This window comes from Dermacentor variabilis, chromosome 6 (assembly GCF_050947875.1).
Source record: "Dermacentor variabilis isolate Ectoservices chromosome 6, ASM5094787v1, whole genome shotgun sequence".
Lineage (NCBI taxonomy): Eukaryota > Metazoa > Arthropoda > Arachnida > Ixodida > Ixodidae > Dermacentor > Dermacentor variabilis.
This window is the reverse complement of record NC_134573.1, coordinates 15,686,635-15,700,370: the sequence shown is the minus strand read 5'-3', so window position 1 is coordinate 15,700,370 and position 13,736 is coordinate 15,686,635. Positions and strand designations below refer to the sequence as shown.

Here is a 13,736-nt window from a genome sequence, read left to right as displayed (position 1 = left end):
GCCCAAACAATGGCGAGGCATTCCTTTTCGGCCGTAGAATAATGGCCTTCCGCTTTTTACAGCGACCAGCTGTAACTTAAGCTATCACCTGTTCGACTCCGTTTCTCGTCTGGAGTAGAACGGCACCGAGGCCTAGGCTACTGGCGTCATTATGGATTTCTGTATCGGCTTACTCGTCGAAGTGCGCAAGTACCGGTGGCGAATGCATGCGTCCTTTGAGTTCTTCAAATACGTCGGCCTGCGGCGTTTCCCACTTGAACTCAACCTCACATTTAGTTAGATGCGTCAACGGCCCAGCGATGCGTGAAAGGTCCTTGACAAAGCGCCTGTAGTAGGCGTACATGCCAAGGAATCTACACACTGCCTTCTTGTCGATGGGTTCCGGGAACTGTGCGATTGCAGCTATCTTTTACGGGTCTGGGCGGACACCAGATTTGCTGATGATTTGGCCCGGAAACATAAGCTCATCGTAGGCGATGTGGCACTTTTTCGGCTTCAGAGTGAGCCCTGGTGACTTGGTGGCCTCTAGTACTGTTCCAAGCCGCCTAAGGCGATCGCCGAAATTTCCGGCGAGGACGACGCCGTCATCCAAGTAAACGAGACAGGTCCGCCACTTCAATCCTGATAAAACCGCGTCCATGACGCGCTGGAACATTGCAGGCGCCGAGCACAGTCCGAATGGCATAGCCTTGAACTCGTAGAGGCCGTCTGGGGCGATGAAGGTGGTCTTTCGCGATCTCTCTCGTCGACTTCCATTTGCCAGTAGCCAGACTTGAGGTGAATCGACGAGAAGTATTTAGCGTTTCAGAGCCAATCCAATGCGTCGTCTATCCGTGGAAGGGGTTATGCATCCTTCTTCGTGATCTTGTTCAGTCGACGGTAATCGACGCAAAAACGTAGGCTTCCGTCCTTTTTCTTCACTAAGACAACAGGAGATGCCCACGGGCTTTTAGACGGCTGGATGGTGTCTTTATGCAGCACTTGTCGACTTGTCTTACAGCTTTACGTTCACGCGTCGAAACATGGTAACGGCTCTGGCGGAGTGGTCTAGCGCACTCTTCGGTTATTATGCGGTGCTTTGCCACTGGTGTTCGTCGAATCCTTGAAGACGCCGAAAAGCACTCTTTGTATCGCCGAAGTAGGTTTCTGAGCTGTTGCTGCTTAATCATGGGGAGACTTGGATTTATGTCGAAGTCTGGCTCGGGAACTACAGTCGTTGGGTTACATGCGGCAGAATCCGAGAGGAGAAACGTATTGCTGGTTTCCAGAATTTCCTTGATGTACGCGGTCGTCGTGCCCTTGTTGATGTGCATGAAGTCCTGGCTGAAGTTTGCCAGCAACCCTTTTGTTTTTTGTCCGTGCAATCGAGCGATTCCTCCTGCGACACAAATTTGACAGTCAAGTTAGTAGACGTAGGTCACCCTCGATGATGCCTTAAACATCTTCAGGTGTTTCGGCGGCGACGGAAATGACAATGCTAGAGCGGGGCGGGATGCTGACTTGATATTCGAGCACACTCAAGGCGTGCTCACTACGACAGCTCTCCAGCAGTATCGCTGGAAAGCTGTCAGGGCGATGATTGCACCGTGTTGGTTCAGGAAGTCCTTGCCGAGAATGTCGTCTCGTGAACACTGTTGGAGGACAACGAAGGTGGCCGGGTAAGTCTATTCATGAACGGTAACTCTTGCCATGCAGATTCCAGTCGGCGTAATGAGGTGTCCTCCAGCGGTCCAAATTTGAGGGCCTTCCCATGCAGTCTTAACTTTCTTCAACTAGGCGGCGATGTCACCACTCATAGCTGAGTAATGGGCTCCTGTGTCCACTAAGGCGGTGACTGCGTGGCCATCGAGGAGCATGTTGAGATCGGTGGTTCTTTGCCTTGCATTACAGTTAGGTCTTGGCGTCGGATCACGGCTGCGTCGCGTTGACCTCTGGCTGCTACATGGCGTCGTCAGGACGTCTTCAGTCGGCGTATTCTCTGGTTTCAAACTTCGTCGGGGCGGCGACATGTCGTTGTTATGTCGTCTAGATAGTCCCTTCGGCGTCTTCATCAGCGCCGGAGGATCTTCGTCAGTTCAACGAACAGCAACCACACCTCGATCGGTTGCTGCTGTTAGTTTTCCGGATATGGGCTCGCAGAGCGGCTCGGGGCTGGGCCAGTGTATGGACGGCGCTTCGGCGACACGTAGTAGCCTGGTGAAGGCGAACCTGTCGCCCAACGGTCGTCGAGAGGTACATTGAGTAGCGGCGAGGTAGTCGGCGATATCGCGAGTGCGTTGACCTTGCTGCCTGCGCGGAGCGTTGACGGCGAACTCTCGTAGTCCCATTACGCGGTATGAGCTTCGGCGGTAGAGATCTCCGGCTTCCCCGCAGTGATAGCATAGTGGGCCGTGGTCGGGGGCACGCCGAATGTACGTCTTCCTCGGGTGGCTGCGCTGCTCGGCGGATGGGCTTGCCAGCGGCGGCGGTGGACGACGGAATTGCGGCGTTACAAGGCCCTTGCGCGGTCGCGGAGGGGCATCTTGACGACCGGTGATGGCGGCCTAGGCCATCGCCTCCGGCACCAGAAGCGGAGATTCGGGCTCGACATCGGTAACACCCAGTGGTTGTCGAAGTTGGTCCTTCACAATGTCAGGGACTGGGGACACCTGAGGTTGCGACGAAGGAAACATCTGGCGCAGTTCTTGGCGCACAATGATCCTGCTGGTCTCTTGGACATCACCGGAGCCCAGTGCTTCGATGGCGCACTGCGGCGTGAGCACTTCGTGTTCCTGCATATGATCCCGCAAGGAGCAGAGTTGCGCATAGGTCCGGCATTAGGTTTGAAGGTTTGAAGGTTTGAAGGTTTGAAGGTTTATTTCCGCAACTGGTGTTGCGAGGACAGCCAGGGAAAAAGCTGTATAGACAGCTTGAGAGGTCCTGGCTTCCTCTTTCAGCGTTTCAGCTATGCAGTGAAGCTACTCATCGCGCGCGCAGAAGGCAAATGCCGCGCAATGTTTCATTTGCTTTTTCTGCTGGTCTCGAGCTGCATGCGGCATTGTTCCCAAGTGCTGAGCAAGATGACACTTTTTAATGCAGGCTACGCTCGAACCATTGGCGTCGATGGAGGGGAGTAGTGTTTCTACCCCCCGAAATTTTTAGTTTGTATGTACATATACACACGCACGAACGTGCGCATAGGGGGCAGGACCCCCCTCGGTCCTCCGAAGTAAAATCCTGAGCACTCCTGTGGATCGAACCGCTCAGAAGTTCGCGTGCATACCCGCAGTCCCTTGCAACAAAAAGCGGGCAATGTTTTTCAGCTTGCATATGAAGTTTTCTCGCCGAGGCCGGAAGGGAAGAAATGTTTTAAAGGATGTTTAAAAATAACTTCACTCGCGTAGGGTGGATAGTTGTGTGAGCGCGTTTTCACTGCCGAAACCAGCTAGTTAATTATCGTCGCCAAGTGAACTATCGTTACTGCAGTTATATCAGTTGCCGTTAACTGAGCGTGATTAATCACTAACCTCACTAATCGTCGTTCACAGCAGCTGCACCTTCACAATATATGCTACGCAGACAGGTAGATTTAAACGCCTTTCAAATGCTAACGTGCGCTCACTTTATTCGTAGCTTATTTTTACGATTCATTCACACTGCAGACTAAACAGCTACTGCGTAGCAGCGAACCTGCAAGTGGAAAAAGATCAAGATGCAGCAGTTTCTAGATCAAATGTATTTCGTACCATAGATGACCAATGGCTGCTGGCAGCAGGGCAAGAGTGCTGGTTCTTGGAGCCTTGGGAGGCAGAATTCAAAGCAACTGGAAAGGCAAGACGCTATTAAGAATAACAGCTTATTTTTTATTGCACTAATGATACCAAGGTAGCAAACTTGCAAATTATTCACACATTGCGGACTGTAATATGAGAACAAAATTTTTCTTGATCTCTTCATACTACTCAGGTCAATTTACTGTAACACAGCGCTTAATAAGCTTACAGGCAGAACTTTACATTCGTCATGTTGACTAAGGTTGGTCTAACAAGCAAGATATTGTTACGCGCGAAGGAGACCGTTTATAACCCTAACGGATGAAGGGGACCGTTTACTTTGGGTCGCGAAGGCGAGCGCAAGAGCGGCCAGCTGGTTGATCAACTCAGCGTCGTTCTCTTCTTCTTTGCCCCACTCGGGACCGCAAGCACGTTCACCGGTCTTCGTGTTCTTCATGCGTAACATTCCTCTCGTCGCAGACGAAGCCCGCCGGGCGAATCAAACTATTTGTTTTGACGCGAACAATTTCAAGCGGGCGACATGGAACACTTGTGTCTTGGCAGCTCTCCTACCACTCGCCGTGAGACGAGCTATGTTATACGTGACTTCCGTGAGCCTGTTAGTAATAACAAACGGTCCACCGTAGGTGGTCAGAAGCTTTTGGCATAACCCGCGTTTCCGTACTGGAGTCCACAGCCAGACTAAATCACCAGGGCGATAGGTTACTGGACGGTGGCGAATGTTGTAGCGTGCTTTTGATCTATCCTGCGATGCCAAAGTGCGCAAACGAGCAATAAGATGAGCCTCTTCGGCAAGGCAGAGAGTCTCGGCGACAGTGGGATTTTCGTGACTGCAGAAAGGGAAAACAGTGTCGATTGTGTACCGGGGTGGCCGTGCGTACAGCAGGAAGAAAGGGCTGTAGCCGGTAGTCTCGTGCTTGGCGGTGGTGAACGCGTACGTGATGAACGGCAGTACGTCATCCCAGTTCTTGTAGTCAGATGAAACATACATAGACAGCATGTTTACAATTGTTCGGATGGTGCGCTCCGGAAGCCCATTCGTTTGTGGATGGTATGGTGTCGAGTGACGCAAGTGGGATTCACAGAAACGAAGCAGCTCCTCTACGACGTCCGCTGTGAATTGTCGTCCACGGTCGCTGACTGTCGCATTCCAGGCCAATAAGAGCGTTCCTGAATCCGGTAGGGCGTCCTCGCCGAACCTAAATGGCCAGACGTAGGGTCGTCGTGCATAGGACTCAAAATCGCTGGGCGAAGGCTCTCCGGTGCCACTAGGAGAAAACGTGCGCCAGTGCTGGAAAAGTTCTTCTTATACAGGAGTCCATCACGTACACAGAAATGGTTTGCTGTCGTCGAGGCGGTCGTGGCGGTGAAGTGCGGTGTTAATTTCTCGTCTTATTGCTGTTCGGCTTTGAAGTAGTCGAAGTCTGGAAAACGCGGCGACACAGAAGCCACGAGGTGATCGAAGTCGTGGGTGTGACAGTCCCTAGTGCTAAGTGGCATACGCGAGAGGCAGTCCGCATCAGCGTGTCGTCGACCGCTCTTATAAGAGACGGTGAAGCTGTATTCTTGCAGTCGGAGCGCCCAGCGCGCAAGACGGCCACAAGGGTCACGAAGATTCACAAGCCAACACAATGAGTGGTGGTCGGTGACCACTGTAAAGGGGCGTTCATACTGGTAAGAACGAAACCGCTGAACCGCAGATATTACCGCGAGGCATTCTTGTTCCGTGACAGCGTAATTCTGCTCGGGCATACTTAATGAGCGGCTTGCATATGCGATCACGTGTTTGCGGTCAATGTAGCGTTGAACTAGGACGGCACCAATACCTATGCCGCTGGCATCCGTATGAAGTTCCGTCGGAGCTGCAGGACTGAAGTATTGAAGAACCGGTCGTGACGTCAACAGAAACTTCAACTGACGAAGAGTCGCACTCCGGAGTTCACTCAAAGGGGGTGTCCTTTCGTAGCAGGCATGTCAGCGGATACGCGACGTCGGCGAATTTAGGAATAAATCGGCGGAAATAGGAACAAAGCCCCAGACAACTACGGAGCTCCTTGACAGAGCGCGGTGCACTGAACGCTTCAACGGCTGCTGTTTTCTGGTGATCAGGGCGGATGCCATCCTTGTCGACGATGTGCCCAAGCACAAGAGTTTGGCGGTCACCGAAGTGGCATTTCTTAGAGTTTAAAACTAGACCAGTGTTTCTGATACAGTTCACGACAATATCCAGACGCGAGTTGTGTTCGCTGAAGGTGCGGCCAAAGATGGCGACGTCGTCTAGGTAGCACATGCAGATGTTCCACTTCAAGCCGCGCAGAACAGTGTCCATAAATCTCTCGAAAGTTGCCGGAGCGCTGCACAATCCAAATGGCATCACATTAAATTCGAAGAGCCCCTGAGGGGTTCAAAGGCAGCCTTCTTGTTGTCGTCAGGATGCATCGGAATTTGCCAATAGCTGGATCGTAAATCTACTGAGGAAAAGTAAGAGGCGTAATGAAGGCAGTCTATTGCGTCATCAATACGTGGGAGTGGGTACACATCCTTTTTTGTTACAGCATTCAAACGGCGAAAGTCAACGCAGAATCTCCAAGATCCATCTTTCTTTTTAACAAGAATCACTGGAGCTACGCACGGACTCTCTGACTCTTGTACGACTCCCTTTTTCATCATTTCGTGCACTTGTTCGTTGATAATCTGGCGCTCTGATGGTGAAACACGATATGACTTTTGTCTAATCAGATTTGCCGAACCCGTGTTGATGGTAGGGCGCGTTCGAGACGCAGGGACTGCAGGTATTTTGTCCTTCTGCGCTAAGTCCAATACTGAAACGTGCTTCGAGAGCACACCCACTAACGTTCGGCGTTGACTCGTGCTGAGCGATTTTGTTACCATTGACAAAAGGGCTGTTTCCGAACTGTGGCTATCAGGTTCTTCCGGCACATCTTTAAGTTCAGCCACTGATAAGGACGCGTGTTCCCTGGCGAAGGCTAATTTCATGCCGTCTGGTAGTATAACGGGCTCCTTAGAACAATTTACGGTCCATAAGTCATTGCGTCCGCCTTTGATCGACACCACACAATGTACACCAACACATTTGTCTTCGCACAGTTAAAGTGCATCGGTTCTACGGTAGCTTCGAAGCTGTCGGAATCGGTGCCGCAACAGACAACGGGAACGCAAACAGTAGATGATGCAGGTATGACCGTATCACCACAAAAACACAGTGTAGTTTCGCGATCTACAGGGCTCTCCAGGAGTCCTGGTGGAATCTTACCACTTATGAATACCTTCCCTGTGCGGCAGTCGACAGTAGCACCACACTCCCGCAAGAAGTCCATGCCGAGAATAACATCATGGGTCGACCGAGGGATAATTACAAACACTTTCGTAATAACATGGCCTCCCAAAAACACATCAGCACTACACACTCCAATAGATCGCAACGGCTCGCCACTCACTCCACAGAACTTTGAATCTTCGTCCCACTTAAGCAAAACCTTTCGCCACACGTGTTTAAAAGACACACTCATGACCGAAATTGTTGCGCCTGTATCCACCAGAGCCATCGCAGGGACATTATCTACAAGAACGCGCACTTTGTTTTCAGCATCAACACAGGAGGTATTTCTGTCAGTAGCACGTCTCCAGCGACCACACCTCCATCGGCCGCGCTAGCTAGTTTTCCGGTGAGAAGGAGATTCTTGAGTATGGGAAGGAAAGGTTGGGGTAACGTGCAGCGCAGTAACTGTCTCTCAGCAGAGGACACCTCAACCGCGCTGCACAGGGGGTAGGGAATGAAAGTAGGGGGAGAGAAGGAGCACCAGAAACAGCAGCACGCCGCGGAAATGTGGTGACGAAGGGGACGTAGTGCGACGCCGCGGTGAGGGAAAACGGGGAGCAGGACGTTGCAGTGGGGGTGTCAAATTCAGCGTCGTTCTCTTCTTCTTTGCCCCACTTGGGACCGCAAGCACGTTCACCGGTCTTCGTTTTCTTCATGCGTAACAATATTAAGGGCGGTAAATGCTGAAGCTATCACAGCTGGCTAATAAGCGGGAGCGCGTGAGGTTTTCGCTTACTACGCAGAAATGAACAATAGTACATCAATCAACGGTACATGAAAATTACAACGCCTACAAAAAATAAAATAAAGAACACAAGAGAGAAAACCAGGGTGCAGCGGGCAAATTGTACCTGCTAGTCAGAACAATCATACATTTGTACCTGCTAGTCAGTCAGTCGACGCGCGCATAATCAGAACAATCGTGAGAGCAACAGAGTAAATTCGGCGAGTTGGTAAGTTTACATTCTTAGCGTATATGTGCAGCGCGACATGGACATATCGTTCACATATACGCCAAATATCTTTCAAAAAGTGATCAGCCTCTCATGCCAGGCATATACGCATCTCGCCGTTAAAAGTGGTGTTAGCCGGGATAATTTTTGCTTTAGTGTAAACAAGGCGAACGCACCTCGCATATCCCTTTCCGAGCCGGGCGGTCTCGTCCTGTACGCAGTAGCCACACCAGTCGCCGGCGCCTTTCGCACGGCACCGCGTAAGAAGCTTTGCCACCTCCCGTGCGGTTTGTGCAGTTTGTTGCGCTGCATCGCGTCAAACTGGAATACAAGTGTTAGTATGATGTCTTTCGTATCACTTCACCAAAGTCCTTGACTTAATCTCGTCGAATACTGTACCTGATACCCGCAGCCGATTAATGCAACGCACGCTCGACGGTCCACTGATTGCAATCTCGATGGCACTGACGGAAATGCCGATTCGGCGTCGTGCGCATAAAGTTGGCTTCGCAGTGGCGCAGTTGAACATTTGACCTCATTTGCTGCCACGTGATAGCGCTCGGCGAATAGCGATGCGAGCGGCGCCGGAAAAGTGATGCGCAACTCTGCTCCCTGCTGGAGCCTATATAGGAACACTATGAGCACTTGGCGGTTATATTGCCTAGTGCGTATTTCTAGAATTTTTCTCAATCGTCGTTGCCTGGGTAAAGAGCTCAGCTGTGGTCTTCGGTGGGTTGCGGATCAGTCCGGCGAAAAGTTCTTGCTTTACGCCTCGCATCAGGAAGCGCACTTTTTCCTCTTCGGACATTTCCAGGTCGACGTACCGGAACAGGCGCGTCATGTCCTCGGTGAAGATCGCCATGGTCTCGTTGGAAAGTTGTACTCGGCTTCGGCCCTTTCCTTGCGCACGACCCTTGTAAATGTCCGAGGAAGCCGCTACGGAACAGGTCCCATGTAGTCAGGGTCGACTCCCGGTTCTCAAACCACGTTCTGGCTGCGTCTACTAAGGCTAAGTATACATGCCGGAACTTATCGTCGGAGCCCCATTTGTTAAAGGTCACAATTCATTCATAGGTATCCAGCCAGGTTTCTGGGACTTCGGACGATGATCCATGGAATGTCGGTGGCTCCCTGGGCTGTTGCAGGACGATGAGGGAAGCTGCGGCTGCCATTTAGGTTGTCTTGACTACAATCTTCTTGGCCTTCTCAGGTAGAAGTCCGCGCTCCGGGGGCAGCTGTTGTAGCTGGCGGCTTGCTCGATGCTCCGGGACAACGTTTGTGTTTTCGATGGGGTCCGGGCTTGGATCGCGGCTTGTCGGGGGCGTCCGGTACATGAACAAAAAGCACGTTCACCAGATGTCACGCAGTAGTGACGGTGAAGAAAGCAGCCAAAACTGGGAATGAGAAAACTAACGTTTTATTGGGCGAACTTCTACTCTGAAAAACAGGCTACACTCAAAGAACGGCGACTGCGGCGAACACAGTGGGCGATCGTCGAAAATCTGATCATCGGAACAAGCGCGTCGGCTTTTATACATCAGTCGTCCAATTTTCCAGAGTAATCGCTGTTACCGTCGTTTCTTCCACGAAGTTCTACACTATTCACGTCACGCATACGTGCAATCAGATTACACAAGGTTCGATGACAGACAGCAGATGGAACCGTCGATAACATTCCAGAAACTTCCGATACATCCAGGCGCGTCCTGGGCTGTGCGATAACGTTTGTTAGACGGTGAAACGGGGTCGCCCGATAAAGATAAACAAGTACACGTGCCAAAATGTGCCTTGGAAAGTACAGTGACTGACCACAATAGCATCTGCTTGAAGAGGTTGGGCTGCAGTCCTTACTTTTCTGCAAATAGAACAAGTGCTTGGGCTGCCTACAGGTCATCACTTGGGAATAAGCCCGTTGCGTTGCTCTTCTAGAGGTCGTCAAGACAGCCGAACAGCGAATGATATATAAATTTGGTATGAAGAGAAACTTCGAGAATAGGCTCCATCGTGAAATGTCTGTGATTGAACCTCGAATTTTTAGACCCATCAATAAAGGACTCAGCTGCACCAAATGCTAATTTAGTGGACCATAGATGGTCACCAATACGGCGAGCCAGCAAGGAACACTCAAGTCAGTGTAGTACGAGACTCCGGCGAAGACAACCGAAGCCAGTTTCTTTGGGAACGTCAGCTATCCGTCCCAGGATGAATAGAGTCAGAGGCTCCGGAGAATGCGGAGTGCAGTCAAGACGAGGACGAAGTGTAGCAAGGAGCGGAGGAGAAGAATAGGACACGGCCGTTCTCTAGGGGAGCGCGCGCTTTCCTTCTTACGGCCTTCGCATTCGCCGAGGAAGCAATGATAGTTTTTATCCAAGAGTTAGGCCTTTCGCCGCCGCCAGGGGCGCGACGACCCTACTGCTATGGACCGCTCTCTGCCCGCCTGCTTCTGCGGCGGCGGGCGGTGATCGCCTGGTTTCGTGCTGTTTTTCCGCTGCTTCTTGTTCAACGATTCACCGAAACGAAAGAAAACAAAAAGCAAATGATTTATCTACATATCAGCCAGTAAGTTCACACGTGAACGGAGTTTTCATAGAAACATTCGTACCATAGAAACATCAAAGGTCCAATCACTCTCGTTCCTGAAAGGTATGACAGGGAAATGACAGATGTTGCGGTCTGAAATGCCGGAGGTCATATTTCGGTCAATTTCTTGCATGTCTCATAGTCCATGCCGAAGTAAAGTGCTGGTGGAGAATTTAGTTAATGCGAAGGTTAACGGAATGGTTTATGGTTTATGGTGGTTTAACGTCCCAAAGCGACTCGGGCTATGAGGGACGCCAATGTGAAAGGCGCTGGAAATTTCGACCACCTGGCGTTCTTCAACGTGCACAGACACTGCACAGTACACGGGCCTCTAGAATTTCGCCTTAATAGAAATGGCTCAGTAGCTTAGCACTCCAACCACTGAGCCATCGCGGCGGATTCATATAAGTTTCAATGCCGCCATATTCAGTGCTTTCTTTTTCTTGCCACATTGTCAGGAATAGGGGGTATCGTCTCCTGACTCGGCTACCTGACGACGCCATTGTCGCCGCTGCTTCCGCGAACGGCATTCCACGCAGCTGCGTGTCGAATTATGTCTCGAATTCAGACTCATCCGCCTTTACGTTGATTTTCTAAGAATCCCCCCAAGGTCCGAATTCGCCGATCTTAACAATGTACAGAAAAGCCTGCCAACTTGACTTCCCTCTTATGTGCGAAGCGCAAACATCACTATTGGTCTGCGCTTGCTTTTTTTGCCGAACCTCGCATATTTCTCTCTTGGACGGGGGGTGCCCTCATCGCACTGTGTGCCGGCAGGCAGCGTGGCCTTTAGTGTTGTGAGCGCTGGTGCACGTTTCTACCCGTTTCTTCTACGTATTAAGTTATTTGCTGTGCGACGGTGTTTATTGCCCGCCGTTGATCATCCAACGCGGCGATGGTGTACTGCTGCGTACCGCTTTGCAAGTCGCAGTTGGGTAAGACTCAGGGCGTTTCTTTTCATCAATTCCCGAGTGATTCAGAACTGTTTGCAAAGTGGCTCAAAAACATCTCCAGAGAAAATTTCGTCTTCAACGACAAGTCGGCATCGAGTGTGGTTTGCTGCCGGCATTTCCTCGCGAGTTACTACGTTTCAGGGTGACGCATCAGAAAACTTTTGCCTGGTGCTGTGCCAACCGTGTTCGATGAGTCCAGCATCCGAATCCGTCCAGCGTCATGAATTCATGCTAAATCCGCTTTCGTGCAAAACGAAAACGTCAGCGCTTGAGATTTCAGGAGCTATATTTTATACGCTTTGGAATTCTTAGGAATCTGTCATATAAACGCTTCAGGTCGCTTATAATTCTACACACTGGTTAAAACCCGTCAGTAGGCAAACTGAAGAGGCTGATAGATTTGTTTCCCTCCAAATTTAACGGGTAGAAAGTGTTGACGTGAGTGTACCAAAGCCTCATGCGACTATGCAGTCATACTGAAGAAGAGCACGCGATGGCGCGCGGTAGTTATTCTGTTGTTTATAACTCTTAGCTGTCAAATCGAAGAGGCTGATTGCGCGGTCTTTGCATAATGCATAGGGGTGAAATATCAGGACCTGACGGTTACCACTCACGCGGGACGGGCTTGGAGCGGGCGCGCGTTCTCCTTCCGCGTGAACGGCGGTCGCAGCGGCGGAGCAGTGGGGCAGTGGCGACCCCACCGCGGTGCGGTGGGAGGCGGAAACAGACCCCATTGCGAAGGCCGTAAGTAGAGAAGCGCGCGCACACCTCGAGACCGGCCGTGAATGGGAGAACGAAGTACTTCGATATAATGAAGGAAAAGCTTTATCCGTATGCATTGTGCTCTTTACAAATAATATCACTAATAAAGTAAATTTTAGAGATTTACATTCCAAACGCACGATATGATTATGAGACACGTCGTAATGGGGGACTCAACAATAATTTTGGCCTTTCAGAATTCTTTAACATTCACCCAAATGTAAGTACATGAGCGACGTTTCATGTCGCCGCCATCCAAACAAAAAATAATCATGCGTTTCGTGCTAGCTGCTTTATTTTTACAGAGAAGGAAAACCGCTTTGGGGAGGGGGGGGGGGGGGGCTTTAGCAAGCACGTTAGATTCCCTGCCTACATTTCAGTGTGTTAAGCGGCATGGCAAGTTCGTGTTACGTTACGAATGCAAATCGGGGCGTCAACGCCGTTTTGTACGTGTCGTGCCGATGTCACACCTCGAAGAAAATCGCGGAATGTCCAGAATGGCGCCTTTTGTTCATCTGCTCTGATCAGGCATGCAATTAGTTGTAAACAAGAATTCGTCTGGTTGAGAGAGATGGCTGATGACCTAGCAGCACATGTATCATAACCGCATACTGCACCACTTTTTTAATGGCTTGGCTAACCTTAGCTGGGCATGCCGTAGAGAAGCAAAGTCGGAAATGTCTGCCGAAGAAGTGCGCTTATAAAATTTAATTGCTTTTGCAAGCGTACGTTCAGGCCTATGCGTTGTTTATCACAGTAATCAAGCGGCACAAAAACGGCCCGATCAACGGCCAAGCAGAGTGAGCTCGAGCACCAACAAACTTCTTCCACGCCTTTTGCTGGCGGCCGTATACTCTCAGGAGGAAAACGAGCCAACCTAGCGACCGCATGAAATGGTATGGTCACTGCGCGGTTTCAGCCGTTCAACGGGAACCGTTTCGCGGCCGTGGCGCCGTTGATCCATAGATAGCTGGAGGGGGTTCGATGACGTAGTTGACATCGGACGTCTGACGTAGAACCCGGTAAGGGCCGTCATACTTCAGCAGCAGTTTGTGCAAAGGCCGGGAGCTGAAGATGGAAAACGAACATAGCACCAATGTGCCAAGTGAATATGGCGGCGAAGGGAAGCTACGGTCGTGACAGTCTTTCAGGCGGGCCCGGTCGCACGAGCGCGCTAAATGGCGACATTCCACCGCATAGGTGATGACTTCAGATATAACTGCGAATTCGGAAACATCGGGTATAATATGGGAGGGTAGTGTTCCTGAAGGAGGAAGGCTTTGAGGTCTTAAAGAAGGAACAACTGGGAGAATACTGTGGTAGACTGAGTGGCGCCGTTGTAAGGGTAGGTAACGAAGGTTAGTATCTGGTCCTA

The 13,736-nt window shown here is 50.9% G+C and overlaps 1 protein-coding gene across 2 annotated transcripts in view; it reads left to right on the top strand.

Moving 5' to 3' along the window:
- The window catches only part of LOC142584652 (hydroxylysine kinase), a 496,032-nt gene that overhangs the window by 113,255 nt on the left and 369,041 nt on the right, over positions 1–13,736 (top strand). The gene's annotated exons all lie outside the window — the stretch shown is intronic.